This window comes from Pangasianodon hypophthalmus, chromosome 1, assembly GCF_027358585.1.
Source record: "Pangasianodon hypophthalmus isolate fPanHyp1 chromosome 1, fPanHyp1.pri, whole genome shotgun sequence".
NCBI lineage: Eukaryota > Metazoa > Chordata > Actinopteri > Siluriformes > Pangasiidae > Pangasianodon > Pangasianodon hypophthalmus.
The window spans coordinates 29153375-29162030 of NC_069710.1; the positions used below are offsets into that span (position 1 = coordinate 29153375).

The following is an 8656-nucleotide window of genomic DNA, read 5'->3' on the forward strand; positions in this document are numbered from 1 at the left end:
GCTCTAAAAACCGATTTTTTAGCAAAAATGTGGTCACCTTTGTCGAAGACAGGGTGGGGGAGGGGTTTAAATAGCAGTGATCTAAGGTCTAATCGCCTCGTGTGGGAAAGAACTTGGGAAGAACCTTCCTCATGTTTGACCTATTAAAGTCCCCAGCAAAGATTAAAGCAGCCTCAGGGTGTGCTGAGCTATTATTAGCCAATATTAATTAGTTCATGGCTATAAATAAGACAGTTTGAAGTGGTTATGTTTTGTTTGACATTACAACTTTTTAGCAAAGAGGGTAAATAAAATGAAAAATCCATGAAAATGTCCCTTGTCCAATGAGCTGCCTCCAGTTAACAAATTTACAGTAAGATAGGTAGATAGATGCAAGCCAGCACGCATCCGCTGCACCACACTGCTAATGCTGAACCCTTAGTGATTAGTTCATGGCTATAAATCAAATAGTTCCAAGTGGTTATATTTCGGTTCCCTTCACATTACTACTTTTTACCAGAGAGGGTAAATAAAATGAAAAATCTATAAAAGTGCGTGAAAATTGCCCCTTGTCTGTAGCTAGTATCTTGTCTGATAAGTCTAAAACCAAGTGCAAATAGCAGAGGATGGTTTCGATCCATCGACCTCTGGGTTATGGGCCCAGCACGCTTCCGCTGCGCCACTCTGCTAAGCATGCACCACTGATGGGACTCGAACCCACAATCCGTGGCCATTAGTGCACCAATGCATGAGATTTGAAAACTATAGTCACACATTTATTATCCCTACATTGTAAAATATAATAGCCCCATTAAGTTATGTGAACTTATTTCTTCTCTTTAATTCCAACTGTCATGACAAGTTTTGGATATTTAACCAAATTCAAAAGGTTTTGAAAAATGGAACTTAAAGCAATCAATTGTCTTGGTCTTTGAGTCATGGACTTGGGAGGTTAACGGCTAGCTTACAAATAATAAAACCATCTATAAATGATAACCATCTATACACTGTTAACAACCTGTGAGGTGACCATCATCAACCAGCCTCTCAAGTAATGTATTATTTACTATTCTAATATTCTAGTATTAAAGTAGAATTTCTAGTAGGCAAGTAAAAAGCTTCAGTTGGAGACCACAGTCACCTTTTAATGGTGAACCCTTAGTGACTAGTTCATGGCTATAAATAAAACAGTGCAAAGCGATTACATTTTGTTTCACTTCACATTACTACTTTTTACCAGAGAGGGTATATAAAATGAAAAATCTATGAAGTTGGGTGCAAATTCTCCCTTGTCTGATCTAATGGCTGTAGCCCTGTAGCTAGTCTCTTGTCTGATGAGCTGCCTTCAGCTAACAAATTCAGAGTAAGATAGATAGATGTACTTTATTTCATTGAGGGGAGATTTGGGAAAAAAGCAGACCAGAGTTAGCAGAAGACGGTTTTGATCCATTGACTGTTGCACACCTCATAGGACTCAAATCAACAACGACTGGCGCAGGAGGCTAGTGCCCTATCTATTAGGCCACTGAGGAACCAACATGATTGATGGGGCTGATGGGTTCAATCAGGGGGCTGATTTCCTGCCTCACAGCGAGCGTAGAATGTGTTGAGCTCGTCTGGTAAGGAGACAGACTTAGGCACATGGCTACTCTTCCTGCCTTTGTAGTTGTTATAGTGCACAGACCGCTCCACATGTGATTGGGGTCAGATCAGCCATAGTCTGACTACACTCTGTCCCTGAAGTCTCTTTTGGCAGATCTGATAGCCTTTTGAAGGTCATACCTGGACCTCTTGTAGGCAGTCCAACCCCTAGAGTTTAAGGCTGCAGTTTGTGCTCTCAGCCTGGTGCACATCTCTCCACTGACTCATGGTTTCTGGTTGGGAAATGACTTTACCTTGACTGTTGGGACAACATCTTCTCTGCATTTGTTGATGTAGCTTATCACAGAGTCTGTGTATTCATGTATGCTGTCTCCTGCTGCATCATGAAACATTCGCCAATCTGTATGTTCAAAGCAGTCCTAGAGTCTGGAGATGGTGTCCTCACTCCATTTGTAAACTGCTCTGAAAACTGATTTTTCTTGTTTGAGGCATTGTCTGTAGGCAGGTAACACATTAGCAATATGCTAATGTGGTCACCTTGGCCGAAGACAGGGTGGGGGAGGGGGTTGTAACTTTCCTTTAGTGTTAAATAGCAGTTATCTAAGGTCTAATCGCCTCGTGTGGGAAAGAACTTGGGAAGAACCTTCCTCGTGTTTGGCCTATTAAAGTCCCCAGCAACGATGAAAGCAGCCTCAGGGTGTGCAATTTCTAGTCTTTTAATGGTTGTATAGATCATCCAGTGCTTTCGTTTTGTCCACATGAAACAGAATGTAGACTACTGTAAGGATGACTGAACAGGCAGTGGTGGGAGGTTTATGGCTAGCTTGTAAATAATAAAAACATTTATAAATGATAATCATCTATAGACTGTTAACAACATGTCAGGTGTCCATCAACCAGCCTATCAAGTAATGTATGATTTACTATTCTAGTATTCTAGTATTAAAAAGGCATCTAAAAAGTTCCAATTGGAGACGACAGTTAACTTTCAATACTGAGCCATTATTAATTAGTTCATGGCTATAAATAAGATAGTTTGAAGTGGTTATATTTTGCTTCACATTATAACTTTTTAGCAAAGAGGGTAAATAAAATGAAAAATCTATGAAAATGTGTGAAAATTCTACCTTGTCTGATCTAATGGATATAGGTCTGTAGCTAGTCTCTTGTCCAATGAGCTGCCTTCAGTTAATAAATTTACAGTAAGATAGATAGATAGATAGATAGATGCCAGCACGCTTCCGCTGGCCCACTCTGCTAATGCTGAACCCTTAGTTATTCCTTCGTGGCTATAAATCAAATAGATCCAAGTGGTTATATTTTGGTTCCCTTCACATTACTACTTTTTGCCAGAGAAGGTAAATAAAATGAAAAATCTATGAAAGTGTGTGAAAATTGCCCATTGTCTGATCTAATGGCTGTAGCTCTGTAGTTAGTCTCTGGTCTGCTGAGTCAAAAGGTGAACCAGAATTAGCAGAGGATGGTTTCGATCCATCGACCTCTGGGTTATGGGCCCAGCACGCTTCCGCTGCGCCACTCTGCTAATCACTCACCCCAGATGGGACTCGAACCCACAATCCCTGGCTTAGGAGGCCAGTGCCTTATCCATTAGGCCACTGGGGCACAACAATGTGTTTGGAAAATACTAGTCAGTTCATTTTTTTTTTGAGATGGTCTGGTTTATAGCCTCAGATCATCTATAGACTATTAACTCATTTTTTGTTCCTATCATGACTCCCAACTCAGTTCACATGGACTCATTAATGCATTTATGACATGTTGTTGAAAGGCATTTAAACATCAGGTGACATGTTGAGAATCAGTTGATAGGCTGCTGCATGACAATCTATCCATGGTATGTTGAGTGTCTAAAGCACTCTACCAGAGAAAGTATTACTGAATATCCTGAACCAAGACTCAGTGTTTAACAGGATGAAACAGGAGATCAGTGGCTCCAAAAGGATTTCCAAAAAGGATATTAGCCACTTAAACACTGCAAAGTTAAACACTGCAAAGTCTGGCTTCAATTTCAATCATAAATTGCTGACAAAACATTTTACCTTGACTTTAGGATGTGGTCTTTTATATAGTAGCATTTAAACTGCTAGTAAAACCCAGTACTCTAGATTTTACACTGAAAAATACAGCTTTGTACTGAATATATACAATTCAGAGCACTTGTTCCTTAAGTGTAATCTCTTTTTATGTCTTGTCTTTAAAAGCAATGTCATTAAAAATGTAACAAAGTCATGAAATCACCTCAATTATTTCCTATTTTTGCTTACCATGCAGCATTAAAAAAAAAAAAAAAAACAGCTGAGCTGTGAGTCTTATATATGAGTAACATACTGTGACAGCGGCTGGTACTGGTACTGGGGGCGGGGCTTATTTCATTCCCATAATCTCTATGTGCTTGTGTACATAATACACAGACACCCGTCAATCCCACACTAGTGACAGATCACTGAAAATCAGGCCTCGTTATATACATTTTAGAGGTCAGGCAGTGATGGGAGGTTTATGGCTAGCTTATAAATAATAAAATCATCTATAAATGATAACCATCTATAAACTGTTGACAGGCTGTCAGGTGACCTTCATCAATCTGCCTATCAAGTATTGTATTATTTACTAGTAGTATTCTAGTGTTAACTAGAATTAGCTATACTAGAATTTTTGGTAGGCATGTAAAAAGTTCCAGTTGGAGATCACTGTTACCTTTTAATGCTGAACCATTAGTGATTAGTTCGTGGCTATAAATAAGACACTTCAAAAATTTGCCCTTCTCTGATGGCTGTAGCTCTGTAGCTAGTCTCTTGTCTGATGAGCTGCCTTCAGCTAGTAAATTCACAGTAAGATAGATAGATGTACTTTATTTTTCCTGAGGGGAGATTTGGGGATAAAACAGACCAAAGATAGCAGAGGATGGTTTCGATCCATCGACCTCTGGGTTATGGGCCCAGCACGCTTCCGCTGCGCCACTCTGCTGGCCACCCCCAGCCCTAAAACTCAAACCCACAATCTCTGGCTTAGGAAGCCCGTGCCATAGCCATTAGGCCACTGGGCCATACTTTGCTGGGTCTGCAAATCTTCAATTTTTTTGGGATGGTCCAGTTATAGCCTCAGATCATCCGTCTAAAACAGACTACCAGATCGAGCATTATTTAATATCCTGAACCAAGACTCAGTGTTTAACAGGATGAAACAGGAGATCAGTGGCTCCAAAAGGACTTCCAAAATGGACATTAGCTGAAGTTAAACACTGCAAAGTCTGCCAGTAAAACCCAGTACTCTAGATTTTACACTGAAAAATACAGCTTTGTACTGAATATACACAATTGAGAGCATCTCATGTATAAGAGCCATATCATGAAAAATTTAGCAAAACCATCCAATCAACTCCTTATCCAATCAACTGTTATTTCCTATTCTTAATGAGCAGCATTTTTTGTTACAAAAACAGCTCTAAATTGTGAGTCTTAAATATGAGTAACATACTGTGACGTCGACTGGTACTGGTACTGGGGGCGGGGCTTATTTCATTCCCATAATCTCTGTGTGCTTGTCTTTGTGATACACAGACACCAATCAATCCCGCACTAGTGACAGATCACTGACAATCAGGCCTGAGAGGTATACAGCTAGCTTATAGATGATAAACCAGTTAAAACGGTGAAGATTTTTAAATATTGTTTCTATCACTGTAGTGAAAACAACAACGGCTACTGATTTATTTACTATATAACTTGTTGCAAAGTTGCTGACATGCACCTGTGGTTTCTGAACTCCTTAAGGCTGTGTTTTATTAGTTTTTTGGTTCAATTTCATATTTGTTATATAGATATACTGTTTTTCTGAATGCAATGTGCAGAACTTAGAAATTGTACACTTCAGCACTGAGTGTCGAGTAAAACTCCTTCAAACACAGTTAATATCAATCGGAGTCCAGCACCAAACAACAGAATGATTCCTACTAGAAATACAGACTGTATTTATTTTGCACGTCAGGCTTTTCATTTCACACCCCCTGCGACTCTTAGAACAGTAATTCAGTAACCCCTAAAAGTCATGTCCTATATAGTACTACATATTTTTCTTATATATTACTTAATAATTTAAGAATTATTTGTCATTTAAACTTTAAATTACATCTTGCGTTAAATATCTGTGGCTAAACACACACGATTGCAAATCCACTCATAGCTTCACAGTTTAGCAGTATTTTTTTCATTGTATGGATTGTAAAGGTTTTGTATTTTTATTTATTTGCTGTTCAATTTTTAAGGTAGAAGTTTTTTTTTATGTGTTTTTTTACAATAAACAGTAGGCCCACAGCTTTCAAACTAAACCTTTTGGTCAGTCATAAATTTTATGTAGTCACTACACCAATAATAATCTGGTTATTCAGGAGCAGGTTTGTGGACATCATTAATGTGTCTGTGTTAAAAAAGGCACAAATAGGCATAGAACTATTAGTACATAAAGGGTTAAAAGAGTTCGTTCGCCTCAACCGGAGGCACCTCCGAAGCCTTGAATTCCCACTGCTGGAGCCAAGATGTAATTTGTCCTCTTGTTCCTGCTTAGTTGTGAGCTGGTGGAGTGGCCTAGTGGGATAAGTGTCATAATCTTTTAGCAGTGTATGCTTCACTACGTAGCCACCCATGCATACGGGGACAGAAACGACAGTAAAGCTAGCCAAGAGGGAATACAATTCCACCCAGACACAAATTCCTGTCCCAAATGGATTATTTCAGCCTCGCTGGTCACATATTTGCTAGTTTCCCAGCGATTCATCTTACTATTAATAATGTCAGGGAATTTTTAGGCTTTCCGAATAAGATAATGATAAATCGGAGCGCAGACCAGGCCAGCACTGCTTATATCAGGCCGAAAAGTTCTGTCAGGCCTGATAAATCGGATTCCTGAAATAGTTTGTAAAGTGCCGAATTGATGTGGTGGGGTCGGCAAAGGGGGCGAATTAATGTCATGAAATGGGCTTTGCTACCTGGGCTCTGATGAAAGCCGGGGAAAAGTCTTTCATATAAATCGTCTGTGTGGGGAGATGGCGTAAATGGGAAGAGGGGGAGACACAGGGAGAGATAATGGTCAGCGAGGCGTGGGTCAGCCTGAGAGAGAGAGAAAGACAGAGAGAAAGAGAGAGAGAGAGAGAGAGAGAGAGACTTCAGTTGCAGCCATGAGCTGATCATTCATAATAGCAGTGCTGAGGCCAGCCTGTAAGGAAGAAAAATGAAAACTATTAAAGGGCCCTGTGTGCAATGTTGGCTTTGGTGTGTCAGCAATTATTATCCAGGAAAACTGCTCAGATTCCAAGACAAAAAAACGGTGACAGAAAACTGAGAAAGAGCGAGTAAATAGACAGAAATGAAAAACTATATGTATAGAGAGAGAGAGTACTGTAGGCAAATGTGTAGTTTAGCATGACTATATCATGAAACAGTATTATACACGGTTAGCAATAAAATATCCAGTAACATTGTAAACATTCTGCAAACAGTCAACAAACCATCTATAGACTGTTAACAATCTGTCATGTGACCCTCAATAACCAGCCTACCAAGGAATGTATTATTTGCTACTCTGATATTCTAGCATTAAAAAGGCATGTAAAATGTTCGAGTTGGAGACCACAGATACCTTTTGATGCTGAACTATTAGTGATTAGTTCATGGCTATAAATAAAATAGTTCCAAGTGGTTATGTTTCGGTTCCCTTCACATTACTACCTTTTACCAGAGAAGGTAAATAAAATGAAAAAAGCCTAGGAAAGTGTGTGAGAATTACCCCATGTCTGAAACTGTAGCTAGTCTCTTGTCCGATAAGCTGCCTTCAGCTAATAATTTCACAGTAAGGTAGATAGATGTACTTTACTGTCCAAGTATATCCAAGAATAAACTTAACCAGAATTAGCAGAGGACGGTTTCGATCCATCGACCTCTGGGTTATGGGCCCAGCACGCTTCCGCTGCGCCACTCTGCTGACCGCACACCCCAGATGGGACTCGAACCCACAATCCCTGGCTTAGGAGGCCAGTGCCTTATCCATTAGGCCACTGGGGCACAGACGTATAATAATTATTGTAATTTCTACATTGTAAAACTAGATATCCTCATTAAGTTATGTGAACTTATTTCTTCTTTTTAACTCCAATTGTCTTGAGAAGTTTTGGATATTGAACTCAAGTTTATAAGTTGAAAAAATGTTCAAAAATGAAACTTAAAGTAATCCATTGTCTTGACTTTGAGTCATGGTCTTGACTTGACTTTGAGTTGAAACAAAGGTTATCTTCATCTTCAAGTTGAGTTTACTCATTCATTATCTCTTTTTATGTCATGTGTTAAAGAGCAACGTCATGAAAAATGTCACAAAACCATGAAATCAACCATATTATTTCCTATTCTTACTTACCAGCATTTTTGTTACAAAAACAGCTCTGAGTTGTGAGTCTTAAATATGAGTAAAATACTGTGACAGCGAATGGTACTTTACTGGTGGTGAGGATGATTTAATTTCCATAATCTCTGTGTGCTTGTGTATGTGATACACAGACACCCAGCCAAAATCTATGAAAGTGTGTGAGAATTCTCCCTTGTCTGATCTAATGGCTGTAACTCTGTAGTTAGTCTCTGGTCCGATGAGTCAAAAAATAAATGCAACTAGCAGAGGATGGTTTCGATCCATCGACCTCTGGGTTATGGGCCCAGCACGCTTCCGCTGCGCCACTCTGCTAACCACTCACCCCAGATGGGACTCGAACCCACAATCCCTGGCTTAGGAGGCCAGTGCCTTATCCATTAGGCCACTGGGGCACAACAACGCATTTGGAAAATACTAGTCAGTTCATTTTGTTTGAGATGGTCTGGTTTATAGCCTCAGATCATCTATAGACTATTAACTCATTTTTGTTCCTATCATGACTCCCAACTCAGTTCACATGGACTCATTAATGCATTTATGACAAGATGGTTAATATAGATATTTGACATAAAATAGGAACTCACATTTCTGCCCAGATTAAAATGAGAAAACACTTCTCTTAAATATTAAAAGGACAAAT

General features: G+C 39.4%; 8 non-coding genes across 8 annotated transcripts; all 8 read right to left on the reverse strand.

Annotated features, from left to right (window-relative positions):
• Positions 1-596: 596 nt before the first annotated feature.
• trnam-cau (transfer RNA methionine (anticodon CAU)) lies at positions 597-668 on the reverse strand. The gene has a single exon. It is a non-coding gene; the product is annotated as a tRNA-Met (tRNA).
• A 2384-nt stretch (positions 669-3052) lies between these two features.
• On the reverse strand, positions 3053-3124 carry trnam-cau (transfer RNA methionine (anticodon CAU)). Its single transcript has one exon. It is a non-coding gene; the product is annotated as a tRNA-Met (tRNA).
• Positions 3125-3131: 7 nt separating this feature from the next.
• Positions 3132-3204, reverse strand: trnar-ccu (transfer RNA arginine (anticodon CCU)). The gene has a single exon. It is a non-coding gene; the product is annotated as a tRNA-Arg (tRNA).
• Positions 3205-4497: 1293 nt separating this feature from the next.
• trnam-cau (transfer RNA methionine (anticodon CAU)) lies at positions 4498-4569 on the reverse strand. The gene has a single exon. It is a non-coding gene; the product is annotated as a tRNA-Met (tRNA).
• Positions 4570-7506: 2937 nt separating this feature from the next.
• trnam-cau (transfer RNA methionine (anticodon CAU)) lies at positions 7507-7578 on the reverse strand. The gene has a single exon. It is a non-coding gene; the product is annotated as a tRNA-Met (tRNA).
• A 7-nt stretch (positions 7579-7585) lies between these two features.
• trnar-ccu (transfer RNA arginine (anticodon CCU)) lies at positions 7586-7658 on the reverse strand. Its single transcript has one exon. It is a non-coding gene; the product is annotated as a tRNA-Arg (tRNA).
• A 598-nt stretch (positions 7659-8256) lies between these two features.
• Positions 8257-8328, reverse strand: trnam-cau (transfer RNA methionine (anticodon CAU)). Its single transcript has one exon. It is a non-coding gene; the product is annotated as a tRNA-Met (tRNA).
• Positions 8329-8335: 7 nt separating this feature from the next.
• Positions 8336-8408, reverse strand: trnar-ccu (transfer RNA arginine (anticodon CCU)). The gene has a single exon. It is a non-coding gene; the product is annotated as a tRNA-Arg (tRNA).
• Between the last annotated feature and the right edge of the window lie 248 nt (positions 8409-8656).